Source organism: Lathyrus oleraceus, chromosome 5 (genome assembly GCF_024323335.1).
Source record: "Lathyrus oleraceus cultivar Zhongwan6 chromosome 5, CAAS_Psat_ZW6_1.0, whole genome shotgun sequence".
Taxonomy (NCBI): domain Eukaryota; kingdom Viridiplantae; phylum Streptophyta; class Magnoliopsida; order Fabales; family Fabaceae; genus Lathyrus; species Lathyrus oleraceus.
Genome location: NC_066583.1, coordinates 497,587,425 through 497,610,144, shown reverse-complemented (window position 1 = coordinate 497,610,144; position 22,720 = coordinate 497,587,425). Strand labels below are relative to the sequence as shown.

Here is a 22,720-nt window from a genome sequence, read left to right as displayed (position 1 = left end):
TGCCATTGCTCAACAAAAGCAGTAAGAAGCATAGCGTCGGGCATGGTAAGTGAGCAGTTGGTAAACTCAAGGAGCTTAAAATCATGTACAATATGGCTGATCTGCTCAGGCATCGAAGTCTTCGGGAAGCTCTTCATCTTTAACCCGTGTGATGTCACCTTCAATGGGAAACGGTATTGTAATAAATAAATTTTAAAAAAATAGCAGTTAGTTTTCATGGAACGATAATAAATAAATTAAAGTTAAACATAAAATATATATACTTATCCCTGCCATAGTCGGTATGTCACATGGTCAGGAAACTCGATAAGCACCAACCAAACAATGGGTCCTCCCGAGAATCCTCCATCAGTGTGCACAAACGGCTCAGTCGAAGTAGTCGTAGCCTCTGTGTCAGCAGTAGTAGATGGGACGAGATCAGTAACAGCCGCATCTGTTTAGACCACCTGTTCTTCCACCTCATCAGCAACCACCTCATTAACAATCACCTCAGCAGCAATATGTGTCACATCTATCTCGACCATTGAGTCATCAAGATGATTGCAGTTCGCTTGAAACTCAAAGCTACTCTAGTCCACCCGCCAAGGTGATTTTTCCTTGTACACAAGGACTTAATCCACTATAATCAATAGATTACAATAATCACAAAGAATAACCTTCTTTGTCTTCTCAAGGATCCAACTATACCCCAGCCTCCTTAAGGACTCACAAAAAGCAACCTTCTTTGTCTTTTCAAGGATAACCTCCTTAAGGAATCAAATAAACAGTTTGAATAATATTTTGTGTGTTACAAGTTGCTTGTATACAAGCAAATTTTATACAAATGATAAACAATTACTTAAAGAAAAGTGTGTACGAAAGAATGATAGTTTTTCACAAAGAAACAGACTTGTCAAAATTTTGTATCATCGGCGTCTTCTTCAAGTCTCCAAGTCTCACTTATATAGCATAATAAGAAGACCGTTGGAGGGAAAATAGGGAAAGCTCATAGAGCGAATGTCCATTGTTGGATGGTGAAATGAGTGATATTGCGTACTGTCCTTTGCATACAAAATCAATTATATGTGTGATGTATAGTATTGTCATTTGCCCACGATATCAGATAATGGAGAGGATATTTGATTTGTACTATGTACTATTTGATCATGTTCCCATTTGATCTTATATTCAAGTTCATTGGCTTTAGATTAAAGTTGATGAAGCATGAGATGAAGAAACATAGAGTTGGATTCAGAAAGTTCAGAATCTTTGGTCAGAACCTTGACAACGTCAATAGTATGACTTGAGATCTTCAGAATCTCCAGAGTCTTCAGTATCTACAGTCAGAATCTTGATAACCTCAATTGTTTGGTTTGAGGTCTTCAAAATCTTCAGCTACGTAACATAACTTCAGAAGCTTTCCGTTCTTCATAAGTTTGGTGATCAGAGTCACGTCCATAAGCACGAACTAAGAGAATGTTGCAGCAGTAACATAATGTATCCTCAGAAGCTTCTCAGGAGTGAATCAGCACAAAAGCAGAAATATCATTGCAGCAACAACATTGAACATCTTTCAAAATATCTAATAGTTGGCGCAGAAGCGGACTTGGAACTCATTGTTCAAAAACTGATGACGTTGTACGTCATATACTCAGAGTCAGAACTGGCTCTTAAAGCTACACAATAATAAACCATTAGGGTACCAAAATTGTTCTCACACAAAGACAATATTGTTATCATCAAAACTCAAGGTATATATGCAAAACCAAATCTTGCTCTAACAATCTTCCCCTTTTTTATGATGACAAAACATGTATTTTGATGAACAATTTTGTACAAGATAATCACAGAAGAATACATCTTATAGAAGCACAAATCTCCCTCTGAGATGTATAATCCTAAAAAGATAAAATCAGAATGAAAGAATACTTTCCTGATTAACCTTTTTGAAGTACTAGAGTAAACTTTCAATCAAAATCAGGTTTATCTTCAGAAGTTCATCGATGTTGTCCAGAGCACTGGTTTGTTAACATCAACATTCCTATGAGCTTCACTTTAGAAGCTTGCTTGAGTTCTTTTGAAGAAGCTTTAGAGCTAGTTGTCTTCAATCAGAACTTGAAATCTGGTTCTCTTTGAAATTCTCTTTCAGAGTTGGATTGCCTTTGAAGAGGAGAACTCTTGAAAAGAACTTTTAGAACCTTGTTAAGAATTCTTCTTAAAGACTTGATTGCCAAGTACCTAATGTTCTAAGTTCAGAACATGGTTATTAATTCCTTGAAGATTCATGCACTTGAATCTGATTCTCAATCATCAAGATGAAGTTTTACAAACTCATATAGAAGACCATTTCATCAAAAACTGGTAAATTTTATTCTGATCTTTTAAACTTCATAAGAACTTTTGATGTTTGAACATAACCATTCTAATTTTTTAATATAACCCTGAAAAACATTTAACAAACTATTCTTCGAAGTAGTTGTTAGCAGAAAACATTAAACAATATTTTGGTTCTTAGTTAGGAATTTAGGTATGTCAAAATAAATAGACAAAATAATACATAGACAAAATAATAAAAGAATTAAAGAGAAACAAACTTACTTTTCATTGATAAATTCCAAAAGGCTGAAAAGATACAAACAGAAGCATAAAAAACACAAAAAGAAGTTTAAGAAATAAATGGCTAGGGGTTTTGAGGAGGAGGCGGAAGGAGTATGGAGTTGAAACATCATATCCTGTTTGTCCAGACGCTCTTTGACCAACGCATTATCAACTTTGATTTCCTCAATAGTCTTCCGAAGCGCATTGGGAATATCTCCAAACAAAGTTCCAACAGATGGTTGAGAAATAGAAGCTTCAACTTGTTGAGTCTCATAAATAACTATATGAGCAACAACTTCTGCCGTGATACAATCCTGATGTCCAGAACCAACTGCAGCATCATGAACTACTTCTTCGACCACTTCTTGGATGACTTCCTTAATCTCTAGACCAGGAAGACATAACTGGGAGTTTCTTAACTTCCAGATTTCCATTAAAGGAATAAACCTAGAACAGAAGTTTCTTTCAGATACTTTATACCCAAAATTCTTTAACTTAGAGATCTTAGAATTAATCCACCTTTTGTAGGCTTCCCAAGTAGAGTCACTCTCAATCGGATTTGCTGAAGAACGACTGATTGTCATTGCTTTATGTAGACGGCTGCTTGATTCTAATTCAAACTTCCTCAGAATCTTACCAACGTTGGGAGAGGGTTTGGGTGGTTTGGGGAAACTTACAGTGAGGTCAATTTTGGTTCCATCAAGATCAAGATCAAAAAGTGTTAGAAGTGAGGGGAAAGTGATTGGAGGTGTTTCTGGATCAGATATAACTGGTTTGGTTTCGAAGTTGAACATGCCCTCAAGAGTGCCTTCAGACACATGGTCTTAAGAATCTCTTGAAGGATATGTTATGGGGGTTGTTCTATTTGGATTATCTGAGTGAGGAGCATAAACATATGGTGGTGTAGTCGGTGAGGTTTGTAAATGTGAAAAAGACAATGTTGATGGTATTTGTTGATGTGTTGTTTTGACAAAGGTTCAGAAACTTGAGGAGTTTCTATAATAGGTTCTAAATGGGTATTTTTGTAGGAGGTGGAAGCAAAATTAGTTTAGATATTTGTTGGGAAATATAGAGATGGGTTGAGAAGTGGGAGGAGGCTGGATTGGTAAGATCTTTTCGGAAACTATAGAATCAGAAATAGTGGGAGCGTTAGCTTCGGGAAGCTTACCAAAAGTAGTGTCAGAAGCTCTTGAAGATTGTTGGGCAACTTCAGATGTGTCCTTCAGAATCATAGCTTTCTGGCACTCACTGAGAGGCACCTCATCTTCATCTAGAAGGACAATAACTTTCTTCTTCTTCTGAGGCCTTGAATATCCTTCTCCTCTAGATTCCTTCTTCCTCTTCCCATGAACATCTGGTAATGTTTCAGGTGGATTGAAAGGATCCACAAATGGATCAATTCCATCCTTCTGACAGATTTTCAGATAGTATTGTAGAACCTCTAGAGGATCAATCTGAGTGAAGATTGGGAAGTTGTTGATCACACTGAATCACACTGTGTTTTTGACTCGGATTTCACATGTTTATTAGGACTTTATTATCATTTTGTTTGTATTATTCTCTCTTTTATGTTATTTTCCGATATTTACCTCTTTCGGGACCCTTTGAGAAGAAACGAAGCAAAAAGACCTAAAATTAGGGTTTTTCGGCGAATATTGTACACATGGCGTTGCACATGGCAGCCGCTATAGGAGAAGCCATGACTCATCAGCCCTCAACCAGGAGGTAACTGCCACGTTCCCATGATCTTTCCCATTTACACACATGGCGGGCGCCATGAAGGGATGGTGGGCGCCACCTTTGGAAATCACGTTCCCACTAAGGAGAAGTTGGAGGGCACCATGGTCTTTGTAAGCTGCTGAAATCCTCTATAAATAGTTCGTTCCATTTCATTTTCAAATCATCCAACTTAGTTTACAACACTAAGCCTATATTTATCATTTGTAAAAGCGGTAATTCGTCACATTGGGGGGTTATCGCACCTTAGTGAGATTGAGTTGGATCACTTCGAGTTGCTGTCGTCTTTATCTTCAGAGTCGGAGGTTTATTTTCCTTGTACTAGATTTAAAGCCCTCCGTTTGGAGCAGGTTCTTATTTATTGCTTTTATTTATTTATTTACTTGTCTCACTTTTATTTATTTATTTTCTGTCTCGTTTTATTTTATTTATTTTCCGTCTCGCTTTACTTTATTTATTTTCCGTCTCGCTTTATTTTATTTACTTTCTGTCTACGCTTTATTTTATTTACTTTCTGTCTACACTTTATTTTATTTACTTTCTGTCTACGCTTTTATTTTACACGCTTTACTCGTCCCTTACGCCTCACATTCTAAAACAATGTTTCATCATGATCAATATCGTTGTGTTTGTTGGTATTACCATGTCTGCCTAAATCTTTTAAAGGTTAGAATGTAAGGATCGCGGTTAAAGAGACGTTTCACATATTGAATCTGTAGAAATACTTTAAAGGCTGTTTTGATTTTTAACTTGAGTTTTCTGAAACAAACTTGGTTAGTTTTGACTATTCAAGGAGTGCGAAAGCACCCTGGCTTAGTTAACTAGAAATTTTTATCACTTTAAGGAAAAACTATTTTTGAAACTGTTTTCGAACGCGTTGATAGATTTAAAATAAGGAAACTCCTTGGGTAAAACTTTCCAAATCAAAATCACTTTTCAATTAAGTTTATGAGTCTTATCTCTTAAAAATAACTTTACTACTTTAGCGTTCTGCGCACCTTTTATAAGTGACAATAAAAGGCCTTAATTTAAGGGTAAACTCGGTTCTGAATACGCGAAAGCGACAGTTCCTGTTAAATGGATTCTTTTCAAGAGTAGAAAATATTGCCTCATAAGTAGTTCTATTTAGACAATCGAAACATCGCTTAACTGACGTGATATACATTCAAACCTGTCTTTATCTGCACTTCATTTATTATTTACCGTTATTTTGCAAATCCAATATCTCTTTTATACTGCCTTAGATAAACATCGTAATGATAGTAATCGATAGATTGACGATTTGGTCTCTATGGGATTGATATTCTTTTATATTACTTTGACGCGATTCGTGCACTTGCGAATTCAACCGATCAAGTTTTTGGCGCCGTTGTCGGGGACCAACTTCGTCAAATTTCGTACCTTGTTGTTACATTGTCTAGACTAAGGTGTTATTAGCCGGTAAATGTGAAGAACCCGTAGTACCGGAAATTTAGTAGATCCTTTAGCGGAACCCGAACGTTATACTCGTACACGCCTCTTACTCATCTGAATTAAGAAAGCTATGGCCGAGAATCGCGACTGGAGACCTCTTAAGGATTTTGCCCAACCCTCTGACAAGGAACGTAGTTCGAGGATAGTAAACCCCCTTATTCCTGCTAACAATTTCGAACTAAAACCGTCTCTGTTGCAATTAGTGCAACATAACCAATTCGTGGGTCTCGCTACTGAGAACCCAAATCAACATTTAAAAGTTTTTATCCAACTAGCCGACACCTTTAAATCCAACGGCGCTTCACCTAATGCGATCCGTTTGAAATTATTTCCTTTCTCCCTCAGGGATAAAGCACGTTCATGGTTAGATTCACTTCCAGCTAATTCAATAACTACCTGGGAAGACCTTAGGAGAGTATTCCTTGCTAGATATTCCCCCTAGTAAGACTGATGTTCTTCAAAACCAAATAAGTAGATTTACTCAAAACCAAGGAGAATCGCTTTTTGAAGCTTGGGAGAGATATAAAGAGTTATTAAGAGTTTGTCCATACCATGGCCTAGAACAATGGCTGATCGTTCATACCTTCTACAATGGACTCCATTATAACACCAAGATGAGCATCGGCGCTGCCGTAAGTGGCGCGCTGATGAACAAACCTTACCCTGAAGCTTGTGACCTAATTGAGGATATGGCCCAAAACCATTACCAATGGGGAACTGAACGAGCATCAATGGAGAAAAAGGAGACCCAAGGTGGAATACATGAGATAAGCACTTTGGACATGATGCAGGCGAAAATGGAAGCTTTAGCCCTTAGGATCGAACATATGTCTACAAACACTAACACCGCAGCGGTAGTCCATACAGAGTGCGAACTTCGTGGATCTAAAGGACACGAATCGGCGGAGTGTAACCTTTTGAACGACCTGAACATCGACCAAGTGAATTACGCCCAAGGTAACCCATTTTCAAACACTTACAACCCTGGATGGAAGAATCATCCGAATTTCTCCTATAAAAACTAGAACCCTATCCAAAATCATGCACCTCAGAGACCGCAAGGTTATCAAGCCCAAAAACCAAATCAACCTATGCAAGTTGAGCCCCAAAAGTCTAACCTTGAGAAGATCATGGAGAGCTTTATATCGGGTCAGACTCAACAAAATAAAGAATTCCTAAACCAGAACATTCACGTAAACGAACTTATAACGCAATTAGGAACCAAGGTTGATCAGATAATCACTCACAACAAGATGCTTGAAACCCATATCTCACAGGTAGCACAAAACCAAGCCCTACAAACTACACCTAGAGGCCAATTCCCTGGACAACCTCAACCAAACCCTCGAGGGCAAGCTAACGCTATCTCGTTATGAAGTGGGACCGCTTACGAAGGGCCTCATAACCCAGCAATGAGCGAGTCCAAAACTTCTAAAGAAAATATACCTACTAACCAAGAAGAGGAACCGATGGAACCCGAAAAACAAACCGACCAAGAAGGAGAAGCCACAAATAAAACTTACAAACCACCACCCCCGTACAAACCACCAATCCCATATCCGCAAAGACTTCAACAAACCAAAGTCAACAACCAATACCAAAAATTTATAAAAGTAATAGAGAAGCTTCATGTAGAGATTCCTTTCATCGAAGCTATCACCCAAATTCCGTCTTACGCCAAATTTCTCAAAGACATCTTGACCAACAAGCGTAGGCTTGACGATCCCAAACCCTTGGAATGCAATTTTATTTCCGAGGATAAACTCGCTAAGAAGGAGAAAGACCCTGGTAGTTTTTCTATACCTTGCATTTTAAGGAGTCATGTGATCGACAAAGCTTTCCTATACTTAGGCGCTAGTGTGAGTTTAATGCCCTTAGCTGTATGTAAAATGTTAAACTTAGGAGAATTACAATCAACTAAGATGTCCCTTCAATTAGCCGATAGGCCTGTTAAGTATCTTGTAGGCATTTTAGAAGACATCCCAGTTAGGATCGGTCAACTTTATATCCCAACAGACTTCGTGGTCATGGATATCAAAGAAGACGAAGATATCCCTATCCTTTTAGGTAGACCATTCTTATCAACAGTTGGAGCTATAATAGATGTTAAAAGAGGGAAATTAACCTTCGAAGTAGGGGATGAAAAGATCAAGTTCATTCTTTCAAAATTCCGGATGGCACCGATTCTAGGATACGCATGCTATGCGATCGATATCATAGATGAGTGCATAAGGGAATTTGATCGAGAAGAACCCGTGATCGGACCATTTTCAAACCCGAATGAAAAAGATGACGAGCTAGAGGAAACGGAACCTCACACTAACGAATGTTTGGACCTTACTCTAGACCTTTCACCAAATTCTCAAAAACCAGCTCAAGAACTTAAGGAACTACCCAAAAAGCTAAGATATGAGTTTTTGGATAAAGAAATGAATCACCCAGTAATAGTTAGTGCCACCTTAAACCAAGACGAAACGAATCGACTCTTGAATGTTTTAGGAAGATACCCCTCTGCCTTAGGGTACAACATCTACGATTTAAAAGGTATAAGCCCATCCATGTGTATGCACATGATCTCGCTAGAGGAGGATTCAAAACCTTCAAGAGAACATCAGAGAAAAAATCAACCATGTAATGAGCGAGGTGGTGAAGAAGGAAGTCCTTAAACTGCTAGAGGCTGGTATAATCTATCAGATCTCTGATAGTAAATGGGTAAGTCATGTACATGTGGTACCCAAGAAGGGAGGCATCACAGTCGTGCAGAACAAGAAGGGCGAGCATGTAGCTAAACGTATAGAAGGCGAATGGCGTATGTGCACAGATTATAGGAAGCTCAATAAGGCAACTAGGAATGACCATTTCCCCCTTCCATTCATAGATCAAATGCTTGAGCGTCTTGCCAGACACTCTTACTTTTGTTATCTTGATGGATATTCTGGATTTTTCAAAATACCCATACACCCCGAGGATCAAGAGAAAACAACCTTTACCTGTCCTTACGGAACATTTGCTTACAAACGAATGTCGTGTGGACTCTGTAATGCGCCAGCTACTTTCCAATGTTGTATGATGTCAATCTTCGCAGATTATCTCAACGGAATTATGGAAGTATTCATGGACGACTTCCCGGTGTGTGGGTTAGACTTTGAAGACTGCCTTATTAACCTTGAGAAAATCCTAGAGAGATGCGTAAAAGTTAACATTGTGTTAAACTGGGAGAAGTGCCACTTTATGGTAAAAGAAGGCATAGTGCTAGGACATATAATATCTGAAAGAGGCATTGAGGTCGATAAAGCAAAGATAGAAGTTATAGAAAACCTTAACCCTCATAAGACAGTTAGGGAAGTCCGTAGTTTCCTTGGACACGCCGGTTTCTACCGACGCTTCATCAAAGATTTCTCTAATATAACAAAACCCCTGACTGGCCTTCTAATGAAAGACATTGAATTCATTTTCGATGAAAAATGCATCAAAGCCTTTAATCAGTTAAAATAAGCGCTAATTTCAGCATCCATTCTACAAGCTCCGGATTGGACTAAACCCTTCGAAATAATGTGTGATGCTAGCGATTTCGCTATAGGAGCTGCTTTAGGGCAACGAAAAGATAAGAAACTACATGTAATATATTACGCTAGTAGAACCCTAGATGCCGCTCAATTAAATTATACAACAACAGAGAAGGAACTCCTAGCTGTGATTTTCGCGATCGATAAATTTAGATCTTATCTTGTAGGATCTAAGATTATAGTCTATACATACCATGCAGCTATCTGTTACCTTCTAAGCAAAAAGGATGTAAAACCTAGATTACTCATGTGGATCCTTTTTCTATAAGAATTCGACTTAGATATTAGAGACAAAAAAGGAACAGAAAACGTAGTTGTTGACCATCTGTCCAGACTAGAGCATTTGAAGCCAGACCATTTAGGCGACTCTGTTCTCCTCTTCAATTCGAGATTACGACTTTTTCCAGGTAAACTGCATTCGAGATGGACAAGCCCCTTTGAGGTTTCCAAAATCCTAAAATCAGGAGCAGTTGAAATCCAGAATAATTCCTGTAATCTGTTTGTGGTAAATGTACAAAGACTGAACCAATATCAAGGAGGTGACATCCCCACAGAATGCCATGACCAAACTCTGATCGACCCTCCAGTTCCTACCTCTAACATATAAAGTTTGAATCGTCAAGCTAACGACGTTAAACAAGCATTGCATGGGAGGCAATCCATGATTTCTTTTCCTTTGCTTTACTTTTACAATTTCAATTTTTATTTTTATTTGTTTTATATATATATGTATATCTATGTGCAGACTAACAGTTATAATATTTGCGATTTCAGGTGTCCTCTGTTTCTAATCAAACTTTTCAGGATGGAAAATTGTGACACTATGCCAGTAATCTTTCGTGACCCAGTTCAAGAGCAGCGCTACACCATGCTTTCCCAGCGCCCAATGCTTCCCACCAGATATCCCGACTCGAGCTGCATAGAGGCATTATGCATTGAGCCTAGTGTCAAGCATTTGTGCAGTCAGTTGCAATGGGATGAATATACTGATGCTATGCATGTGACTTGCAGGAACCTGACTTTGGAGTTCTTGAGCTCGCTGACCTATGAGCCCTATTTTGGTCACGCTAATGATGGTGGCTACATTAATTTCAGGTTGTTTGGGGCAGAATACACCTTCAACCACAAGCGTTTCGGTGACTTACTTGGATTTCAGACTGCATATGATGCCTCATCTAAGCTCCCCATGAGCTATTTCCTGAGCTGAGACGTCGAGAAGTTTTGGAGTGACATTACGTGTGGAGGTAGCCCTGACCCTTCCACCCAAATCTCTAATAAGATTTACAACCCTGCATTCAGATACTTTCAGATGATCACTGCCCATACCTTCCTAGGGAAGAGTGACCCTGATACGCATGTGAGTGCTGAAGAGATCTTCTTCATGTACTATACCACTCAGTCACGCCCAGTAGATTGCAGAGCTTTCCAGATCGAGATTCTACATCTTAATGCTTGCTCCGTTGTGAGCCCTATACACGTTGGAAGCAAGGTGACTCATATAGCCTCAGCCCTGGGACTTGATAGAAGACAATCTCACCCGACGTCTTACTGCAGCTACAACTTGATGGATATTGACTTCTGTCTGGATCGTGGCCTCATGAGGAGATCTTCTTTCCAACCGGATCAATACAGGCTATTGATCGAGGGTGAGACTATTCACTACTTCACTCTACCGGACCCTCAGGTAACTTGTGCTATTGATCAGGCCAACTGGGCCTACGCCATAGAAGGGCAGGGAGAGACAGTAGACGAGCCAAAAATCGCACCTATCAGAATCAAAGTCCAACCAACAATCCGAATCTCCAGAGTCCGAGCATGCAGTTTGAACTGGTTAAGCTTCGTATGGAGATAGCTCAGCTTCGCCAGGAGCAGGCTGACGTTGCTTTTGAAGGAGAATGGCGATCTAAAACGCAACGGAAATTAAAATTTTCTCCTTTAGTGATCCTTACGAATGGGCATGATCAGTGATAGAATATTTACCTCTTGTGACGATTGAAACCTTTGATGCAGATCTACGGAGCGATCACGAACGTTGAACGACGACAACGCCTCTACTCAGTCCACACGAACGGATTCCTTCAATCTCAGTGCTAGCTGCTATGAATGAAGGCTTTGAGTGAGAGAGAGAAAGAGAGAGAGAGAGAAAGAGAAAACGAAATTGCAACCGCAATGAATGCTTCTGCACAAGGTCTATTTATAGAACCACTTGTGTGGGCTTCAAGCTAAAAAGCCCAATTAAGTGTATGTGGCCCATATCTTATAATATGCCCAAAATCACTTAAGCGCATGGTACCTTACCATATTTCGTATTCTACTTAAGTACACCGTACCTTACGATGTTCTATAATTCACTTAAATGCACCGTACCTTACGGTGTTCCTTAGTTACTCTATCTCTCATCAATTCGTCCTTTGTGTGTGACCCTGTAGGTTTTCGTGGCATTGGCAATTATATTAAATCACACATTTAACATAATAAACAGTGAGCAGTATCTAGCAACACATCATTGCTACCCAAGACACGAAAATGTCATGTGATCTGACAAATCCTTCAGTGATAATACTTATGTGTATAATTACCCTTTTGCCCTTTATGTCTATATTGAACACAAGGCATAGACCGTGTTATCCTTGTCCAGTTCAATATTGGGCCCATAGACATTTATCCTGTTATGCAGGATGGGCAAATTCCATCTAGGTCACTCATGTCCCTCAGCATGTTTCATGGAGTACCCGTCAACTGCCTTTATGGTTATCCAGTTACAGACAATGTTTGATCAACAATAAAGCACTCGACTATACATCTAGGGTCCATAGTGGTTTCAGGTCGAAGGGTGGTATACACCATTATCACCATGAGAATAACTTATGACACTTTACATAACTTTCTATATAATATTCTCATAGCGGGTTAATCTTGTATAAATATTACTCTTAACATTCATACCTATGTTTAAGACTTGATAACTCCTTATCCATGATCCATGAGATGTGATCATCAGCTATATACATAATAGTCTTAATGCTTTAATGTTATCCCACTTCACAATAAAGCTCGACTACAGATACTTTAAGAATAGTGTCCTTATGTTTAATGTGATCTCATGATCAAGTCACACTTGATACATTAAACGGATTGGCTATTCTAGGGACTTTATTAAACAAACGTAATAAAGAAAAAGCCTTTTATTATTAATAAATAATTCGATACAAGTACCAAAAGTATTGGCCTCTAGGGCTTACACCAACAGCTTTGCAGGTCGAAGTATCAGTCGCCTCACATGACACTGAAACTGATATACTGAATGATGAGATCGCCGACCTCCGACGCCAGATCGCAGAGCTTCGAGGATACGAAGTCGAGGAGACTCCACTATACCCTGAGCATTGATGTCATCACTAACCGAGAAATACCGTTTGATTTTCCTATTTTCCCATTATTATTATTTATGCTTACTTTTATTGTTTCCTTTGACATTATGCTTGCTTTATCTTTCCTAAGATCTCTGGACCTGTGATTTATTATTAACTCTTCACACACACACACACACACACACACATATATATGCATTATTATTATATGTTTATGTCCGTTTTATTTTATTTCACTTTATTTTATATATATATATATATATATATATATATATATATATATATATATATGCATTATTATTATTATATTTTTATGTCCGTTTTATTTTATTTCACTTTACTATTTTATTTTGTTTTATTTTATTTCGTTTTTTTATCAAGCTTAAATAAAAAAAACAACATTCATAGAAATGTTTAATGTGGAATACGAGTACACTACCGATGCCTTAGCGGGTTTCCTAGGAATGCCTTACGGTGAGGGTGCCATTTGTGAGACGCCCTTGGATGCTGAATGGGCACTCGAGGTATTTACTTTTTGGAATAGATTATCAAATGTGACTGTCACTTCCTTTGAAGGAATTTTGGCTTCCAATATCCATAACCCGACCATACGTATTTTTCGATACCTTTTGGCATGTACTATATTTGGCTGGGAGAATTCTAACAAAGTAAATGCTCGTGAGTTACTGTTTTTACAGGGTTGCCTCACTAATCGCAGGATCAATCATGTTCCTTTTATGTTGGCCCATATGTCTGCCATTCTTAAAAAGGGAGGAACCATCTCTTTCGGTTGTTTGATTACTTCCATTGCTAGAGCGTTAAATCTCAACGCTGAGTTAGCCACCTTGGAACCACTCCCTCACCGCACCATTAACTTAAAGTTTTTGGAAGATATGAAATTATGTAAGGTGCGGCGAGCAGGTGGTTTTCACCTCATGATACATGGTGTAGCTATACCTAGTGTTGTTTTACCTTGCTCTCAGTGTACAAATGTGCGACATGCAAGGAACTGGACGTATGATCTTGATGCTCCACCCTTTACCGGTCCTTTGCCACCTAACGTTCCTATGGACGATAAGCAAGGGACCGATGATGAGTATGACTGGCGCGACCAGTCACCTGCTCATGATATTCCTACTGTACCACCTGCACACACTGTACCTTCTTCCTCTGACCATTTTGCAGGTACCACTCCCGGTTTTTACATCACCGAGGAGATGTGGCGCGAGCACCTGGCTCGTGAGGAAAGGCGTGACACCCTTCTGAATACCATAAACCAACTACTGACAGATAATATGAGTTTTATGGTAGCTTCCCAACAGCGTAGTGAGCAAGCACATCAGACTATCACTGAGTCCTTACTTGCGATCACTAATGAGCAGCATCGCCAGCGACAGGCTAACGAGCGCCACTTCGCTCTTATCGAGGCCACCCAAGGATCTCTCTTAGGTCGCTCTCAGCAACTGCAGGAAGGACTTAGTACTCGTAGCAGACGTCGTCGACCCAGGCATCCTGACCAGGGCGGTGACGGTGACGGTACCGGTGATCACACATAGTCCTCTCATTTTGTCTTCCAGGTTACTCCTACCCTATCTCATATCGAAACATTGAGGATAATGTTCGGTTTAAGTGTGGGAGGAGATTTTTATCGCTTTCCTTTATTTTTATCGCTTTTTATCGCTTTCCTTTATTTTTAGTATGTTTTATGTGTTTTAGTTGTTTGCTTTTCCTTTCAATAAAATAACATGTGTTTGATGAGTCATCTGTGTAGTGTATCCGTATTTCTCCCATTTCTTTAACCTTGCCAAAAAAAAATTGAGCAAAGAAAATAGTACATCTTGAACATTCAGGCTATAAGACAGGTTTATAACGGGATGTAAAAGACTTGGGAAAACTTTTTCTAAAAATCGGTATTGTCTTAACACCTTAGGCTTCATGATTATAAGAGTCGATCCCGATAGCCCATATGTTGTGGCCCCAATTTTTGTTCCAAATAAGTCCTTAAGTAGTTTATCCTTGCAGTCAGCTTCGGCTTAAGCATGCTCTACATAGGGGATCGATGAAAATAAGTGAATGATCACAAAAATTCCCGCTTTGTTCTCAAATCGTATGAAAATTCGGGCTAGGTGACTCTCACACGGTCATTTAACCCAGCAAAATAAAGACATATGCGGAACATGCAGAAGAAAAATAAAAATATAATAAGCCTATTTGTTGGTTGGTTCAGAGGTATCTGGTGCTGAACTTGGTAGGGTGGATTACGATCCAATCCCCCACAACTGCAAATTGGGTTAAATAAAGGGGTTACACCAACTTATGTACCAGAGCCCCATGCTTAGAAAAATGAAAAAAATAATAAGCCTATTTGTTGGTTGGTTCAGAGGTACCTGGTGCTGAACTTGGTAGGGTGGATTTACGATCCAATCCCCCACAATTGCAAATTAGGTTAAATAAAGGGGTTACACTAACTTATGTACCAGAGCCCCATGCTTAAGATCATAATCACTAACCGGTCACTTTACTATGAGTATGTACGGATAACGGGCTTAATGTGATTGCACCTGAATGAAAAGGACTTTAAGAAAACGAAATGAAGGCCTATGTATGGTGGGGTAATATGGATTGATTTGTATAGGAACAAAGCCTACGACCGCATTTGCGGGAAGTGTCATACAATATCCTTAGTTCGATTTGTTAGTACCTATTGATACATTCCTTGAATGAACTTATAAGTCTTTTTGCCTTGAATTAACTCTAGTTGATACTGTTTTTCTTGCATAAACTATAAAGAGTTTTGCTTGAGGACAAGCAAAGGTTTAAGTGTGGGAGAATTTGATCACACTTAATCACACCATGTTTTTGACTCGGATTTCACATGTTTATTAGGACTTTATTATCATCTTGTTTGTATTATTCTCTCTTTTATGTTGTTTTCAGATATTTACCTCTTTCGGGACCCTTTGAGAAGAAACGAAGCAAAAAGACCTAAAGTTAGGGTTTTTCGGCGAATATTGTACACATGGCGGACGCAATAGGAGACGCCATGACTCATCAGCCTTCAACCAGGAGGTAACCGCCACGTTCCCATGATCTTTCCCATTTACACACATGGCGGGCGCCACCTTTGGAAATCACGTTCCCACTAAGGAGAAGTTGGAGGGCACCATGGTCTTTGCAAGCTGCTGAAATCCTCTATAAATAGTTCGTTCCCTTTCATTTTCAAATCATCCAACATAGTTTACAACACTAAGCCTATATTTATCATTTGTAAAAGCGATAATCCGTCACATTGGGGGGTTATCGCACCTTAGTGAGATTGAGTTGGGTCACTTCGAGTTGCTGTCGTCTTTATCTTCAGAGTCGGAGGTTTATTTTCCTTGTACCAGATTTAAAGCCCTCCGTTTGGAGCATATTCTTATTTATCGCTTTTATTTATTTATTTACTTGTCTCACTTTTATTTATTTATTTTCCGCCTCGCTTTATTTTATTTATTTTTCGTCTCGCTTTACTTTATTTATTTTCTGTCTCGCTTTATTTTATTTATTTTCCGTCTCGCTTTATTTTATTTACTTTCTGTCTATGCTTTATCTTATTTACTTTCTGTCTATGCTTTATTTTATTTACTTTCTGTCTACGCTTTATTTTTACACGCTTTACTCGTCCCTTACGCCTCACATTCTAAAACAACTTTTCATCATGATCAATATCGTTGTGTTTGTTGGTATTACCATGTCTGCCTAAATCTTTTAAAGGTTAGAATGTAAGGATCGCGGTTAAAGAGACGTTTCACATATTGAATCTGTAGAAATACTTTAAAGGCTGTTTTGATTTTTAACTTGAGTTTTCTGAAACAAACTTGGTTAGTTTTGACTATTCAAGGAGTGCGAAAGCACCCTGGCTTAGTTAACTAGGAATTTTTATCACTTTAAGGAAAAACTATTTTTGAAACTATTTTCGGACGCGTTGATAGATTTAAAATAAGGAAACTCCTTGGGTAAAACTTTCCAAATCAAAATCACTTTTCAACTAAGTTTATGAGTCTTATTTCTTAAAAATAAGTTTACTACTTTAGCGTTATGCGCACCTTTTATAAGTGACAATAAAAGGCCTTAATTTAAGGGTAAACTCGGTTCTGAATACGCGAAAGCGACAGTTCCTGTTAAATGGATTCTTTTCAAGAGTAGAAAATATTGCCTCATAAGTAGTTCTATTTAGACAATTGAAACATTGCTTAACTGAGGTGATATACATTCAAACCTGTCTTTATCTGCACTACATTTATTATTTACCGTTATTTTGCAAACCCAATATCTCTTTTATACCGCCTTAGATAAACATCGTAACGATAGTAATCGATAGATTGACGATTTGGTCTCTGTGGGATTGATATTCTTTTATATTACTTTGACGCGATTCGTGCACTTGCGAATTCAACCGATCAGTTATCCAATGGAGTCTTCATTCCATAGATATCATCATTAGAGGGAATGAATTCTGGCCTTACAACCTTAGAAATGAGACCCATTCTTTTGAGATTCTTCCCCCAGAAGATCTTTCCAGCGTCCTTCACAAGTTCATCAGTCAAGCCGCTGACTAGAAGGTCACCTACTGGCCCATTCTCAACAAGAATGTCAGAAATGAGTCTTCCACTGGGGATGAACTTGCTTTTGTTCTTCTTCAAAGATCCACCAGTTCCGGATTCTCTATTAGAATCCCTCATGAACTTGAACAAAATAGAAGGGAGTTCCAGCTTGAGACCTTTCTCCATAAAGAATAGCATAAACTTCTAACATATGTTGACATAGTCAGAACTGTTGGTGCTATGAATGCAACCCAAAATTATTTTGAACCATACTCTTAGGTTGTTTGTCAAATCCTTATACTTTGAACCTTTATCATCCTCAAGATTGGTTCCATCTTTGAAGATGATAGGAGCAATAACATCTTCTTTCTTAGCATTTATCTTTGCACTGTGAATTCTTTACCTTTTCTATTGTGAGAGATTAAGTCAGCAACGGATTTCTCAGTAATAATAATCTTCCTATTCATGACATAGGAAGTTATTGATTCCTTTTCAGTAGTGGCATGCACCCAAAAAGTATTCACCAAAACTAGGTATACATGGCCAGTTAGTTTCTCGAATAAGTTCTTCCATCCTTGAAGTTCTAAGGTTTTAGAGAAGTCGAAATCGTTCTCCTTCAGATTCTTGAAGTCCACAATTGTTTCGTAAAGCACCATTAACTCGTTGGTAGGAGTGTTAAGAGTTAATTTAGGAATCCCTTCCATGATGGAATGGTGTACATTAGCCATTGAGCGACTAGGAGAAATTTATTGTTGAGTAGCAGCCATTGTTGAAGATGAAGAAGATGATGAACAGTTACAGATAGGTATTTTAGTTTGAAAGATGAAAGTGTGGGAATATTGTGCGCGTAGTGCGAAAATGTGAGTGAAGTAGGTTTATATATAATTTTTTTTACAATGATGACAAGGTAAAAAATACACAGTCATAGGGGGAAGCGTAAGAATTTTTAACCTAATTCTAAGAATTGATAAACCCAATATGTCACGCTTTTATCAGGCATGCTTATAAAGTGGGAAGATTGTCACCACTTAGAACCACATGAACTAAAACAATATGACAACCATTTAATACAACAACTTTTCAGAATCAAGAAGACAAATCAATAAGATTGCTTCTGATCAGAACCTTTCTGATTCATGAAACTTCCTTACTTCAGAAAGCTCATGTTTCAGAATCAACAAATACATTCACATAATCTAATATAGAATTATGAAGACTTAAACATTCTGAATTACATCCTTTCATTCTGGACAAAAATCCATAAATAAGTTTTTCAGAATGAAAACGAATCTATCTTCAGCAAGGGGCTTTGTAAAGATACCAGCCCATTGATGGTCCGTATCAATAAATTTTAGATGAAAATACCCTTATGAACATAGTCACATAAAAAGTGATGTGTAATTTCAATATTCTTAGCCCTAAAATGTAATATAGGATTCTTAGATAAACAAATAGCAGAAGTATTATCACAAAGAATATGAATGTTAATCTCAGATATTTGAGAGTCTTCCAGCTGACTCTTCATCCAGAGTATCTGAGTGCTGCATCCAGAAGCTGCAATATATTTAGCTTCAGCTGTTGAAATCTCAATTGTTGATTGTCTCTTATTGGACCATGAGATCAGATTGTCTCCCAGAAATTGATAACTTCTAGAAGTACTTTTTCTTTCTATTCTGTCTCCAGCGTAGTCAGCATCATAATAACCTATTCATTTGTATTCACTTTATTTTATTTAAAACAAACCAAGGTTAGTAGCACCTTTCAGATACCTAAGGATTCTCCTAATGACAGTTAAGTGGATTTCCCTAGGATCTGATTGGAAGCGAGCACATAAGCTGACACTGAATAAAATATCAGGTCTACAAGCGGTTAGATAAAGGAGAAAGCCAATAATACCTCTGAATATCTTCTGATTTACCTTACTTTTTACCTATTCTTTCTCTAGAATACATGCAGGATGCATTGGAGTCCTAGCTTGCTTGTATTATGATAAGTTAAACTTCTTCAGAAATTCCTTTGTATATTTTCTCTGATGAATGTACGTTCCTTATGAACGTTGATCAATCTGGATTCCCATAAAGAACTTGAGTTCTCCCATCAGACTCATTTCAAATTTTGCTTTCATTGACTTAGCAAAATCCTTGCACAACGAAGCATTAGTAGAACCAGAAATAATATCATCAACATAAATTTGCACATCTAGAATATCAGTCTTAAAGCTTTTAAAAAAGAGAGTTGTGTCCGCTTTCCCTCTGGTAAAATTATTTTTCAAAAGGAAGTTACTTAGTCTATCATACCAAGCTCTGAGAGCTTGTTTCAGACCATATAAAGACTTTTTTAGTTTAAAAACAAATTCAGGATTTTGAGAGCTTTTAAAACTAGGAGGTTGATTCACATATACTTCTTTAGAAATATATCCATTTAAGTATGCACTTTTAACATCCATCTGATAAAGGATGATGTGATGACTGTCTGCAAATGAAATTAAAAGACAAATAGACTCTAACCTAGCAATTGGAGCAAAGGTTTATGTATATTCAATACCTTCTTGCTGACTATAACCGTATGCTACCATTCAATCCTTGTTTCTGACAACCTCACCCTTCTCATTGAGCTTGTTTCTAAAGACCCATATGGCTCCAATGACATGGAGACCCTTTGGTTTCTGAACAAGATTCTAAATGTCAATTCTGGTTAATTGATTTAGTTCTTCTTACATAGCAAGAATTCATTATTATCCATAAGAACTTCATCAATAAATGTGGGTTCTATCAGAGATACCAAACCTAGAAGAGTCTTTTCAGAAGGTTTAAATGAAGATCTAGTTTTGACTGTAACATTTTAATCTTCCAGAATTAGTTCTTCAGAATGAGGGGTTCTTGATCTACTTTTCTTCTGATGAGTTGGACCAACGACAACTTCTAGTTGAGTCATTTGCTTCAGATTCTTTAGCTTTGACTTCTGAGTCTTTCTCTCTAGAATTAGTATCCTTGGATTCTGAAAGATTGATCTTCAAATCAACAAATTTCTCAACTAGCTTTGACTTTTCAGGGTCAAGATTATCATTGAATCTAACATGAATTGATTCTTCAACAATCCGTGTTTCAATGTTAAAGATTTTGTAGCCTTTAGAGCATTCAGAATATCCTAACAGTATACACTTTTGTGCTTTAGAATCAAACTTTCCAAGATTCTCTTTAGTGTTCAGCATAAAACATTCACATCCAAAAGGGTGAAAGTAGTCAATGTTGGGCTTTATATTCTTCCACAACTCATAAGGAGTCTTACCTAGAACAGGTCTAATAGAAATCGTGTTCTTAATATAACATGATGTGTTAACTGCTTCTTCCCAAAAATGCTTAACCATGTCAGTTTCTTGAATCATGGTGTGAGCCATTTCTTGCAAAGTCATATTCTTCCTTTCTACAATCCTGTTTTGTTGTGGAGTTCTAGGACAAGAGAAAACATGGGAAATTCCATTTGAATCAAAAAGAATTTCAAAAAGTTTATTTTCAAATTCTCCACCATGATCACTTCTGACTCTAACCATTTAACAGTTCATTTCTGTTTGCAGTAGTGAGCAGAAGGTAGAGAATATATAATGTGACTCGTCCTTGTGTTTCATGAACTTTACCCATGTCCATCGATTGTAGTCATTAACAATGACCAATCCATACTTCTTTCCATTGAGAGAGGTAGTTTTCATTGGTCCAAACAAATCAATGTGCAAAAGTTCTAACGGTCTAGAGGTATAAACAACAATTTTCGCTTTGAAATATGCTTTAGAAAACTTGCCTTTCTGACATGCTTCACAAAGAGCATCTGAAGCGAACTTCAAGTTGGGTAAGTGTAAGACCCTAATTTGACCCCTAAGATCCCTCATGCCATCTCATAGCTTTGCATTGACATTGGGATTACACCTTGGTATTCTCCCCACCTATCATTCATTGGGTTTGCATTGAGAGATATCACCAAGCATATGTAATTGTATCATACTTTATTTTCTTTGTTTACATACCAAAATACAAAAATATGTTTAATGTAGCTTTGTTTCTTTTGTAGATAGTGTGTGTGTTCACCTATGCCTCACCAAGCTCACAACTAGGGTTTGAGACCCTCAGTGTAAGGCATAAAGCAAGCAAAGGTCCACATTGGTTCTAAGCATCATATATGGATCCCCATGTTCTTTATTTGTCATTTTGATCAAGATCTCATCAAGTCTTTAAAGCTTGTTTGTCAAGGAAGCCATAATTCATCTAGGTATCTTGTGTGCCTTCCTTAGCAAGTTTCTTCAACAATTGGTCAAAGACGTCAAGGTATACTTCATTGTACATCACCATAAGCATATATGATCCTCCATGATCCCCTAAGAGCAAAGGAACTTCAAGTGTGCAAGTTGGTTCAATGAGGTTGACCAGAAAAGTCATCTAGTCAAATCTAGGGTTTCTTAGACCCTATCTCCTACAATACTTTGTCATATGAAAATTATTCAAAGATAATAGTTACTATTTATGATATTACAAACAACTTTAATGTTGGCATCAAGATCTAATTTTTATTGTAAACTCATTTTTTATGGTGAAAGATTATAGGTCATTTTGTTTGTGCCCTAGATGGGAGGTCAACTTCCCAGAACCATAACTTCCTCAATTTTTATGACATGAAGATGATACAAGTTTCATGATTAATTTCAAGATGTCGTCTTAAACTTTTCTTCTTTGAGAAATGTCAAATTCCACTGGCAAAGTCATGTGCCAAGAGGAAACATTATAAGTCTATTTTAGTCCTCATCATTGAACAAGCAAATTTCCTCAACTTATAAAATCCATAACTCCATCATCCAAACTCCAAATGGTGTCAAATTTGTGATCAAATTTGTTGACTGAGGCATTGGTGGAATGCGCACGTGTGACCAAGAGATCTGCCACCTCAATTAATGAGGGAGATCTGATGGTCCTTGTTTTTTCTGATTTGTTTTATTTTCTAAAATGATTTTTAATTAGTATTTTCTTCCAAAATTCATTATAATTTTATTTTAAATCCAAAAATTATGAGACCAACACCAAAAATTCACAAATATTTTCCTCTTCAAATTTTTTATTTAAAATTAATTTTTGGATCAAGTTTGATATTTTTACTGAATTTTGTGATTTTTGACTTGTTTTAATTGATTTTTAAATACTTTTGACTTTTGAAAAATGCCAAAAAAATAATTCAATGGTATTTTGGTCTTGTTTGACCTATGATAAATCCATTGGCCATTTCTTTGGTGATTTGAAGGGGTTTTAGGTTTTTGACCTTTAAAAATTTATTTTCTTCATTTTAAAAATTATTTTAATTTGTTTTAATTGCTTTAATATTTTGTTGAGCTTTTTTATTGACTTTGTGTTGACCTTACTTCTGTTTAGCCTTG

General features: G+C 37.5%; 1 non-coding gene across 1 annotated transcript; it reads right to left on the bottom strand.

Moving 5' to 3' along the window:
• Positions 1-6,239: 6,239 nt before the first annotated feature.
• LOC127089490 (small nucleolar RNA R71) lies at positions 6,240-6,346 on the bottom strand. Its single transcript, XR_007791077.1, has one exon. It is a non-coding gene; the product is annotated as a small nucleolar RNA R71 (small nucleolar RNA).
• Positions 6,347-22,720: the final 16,374 nt, after the last annotated feature.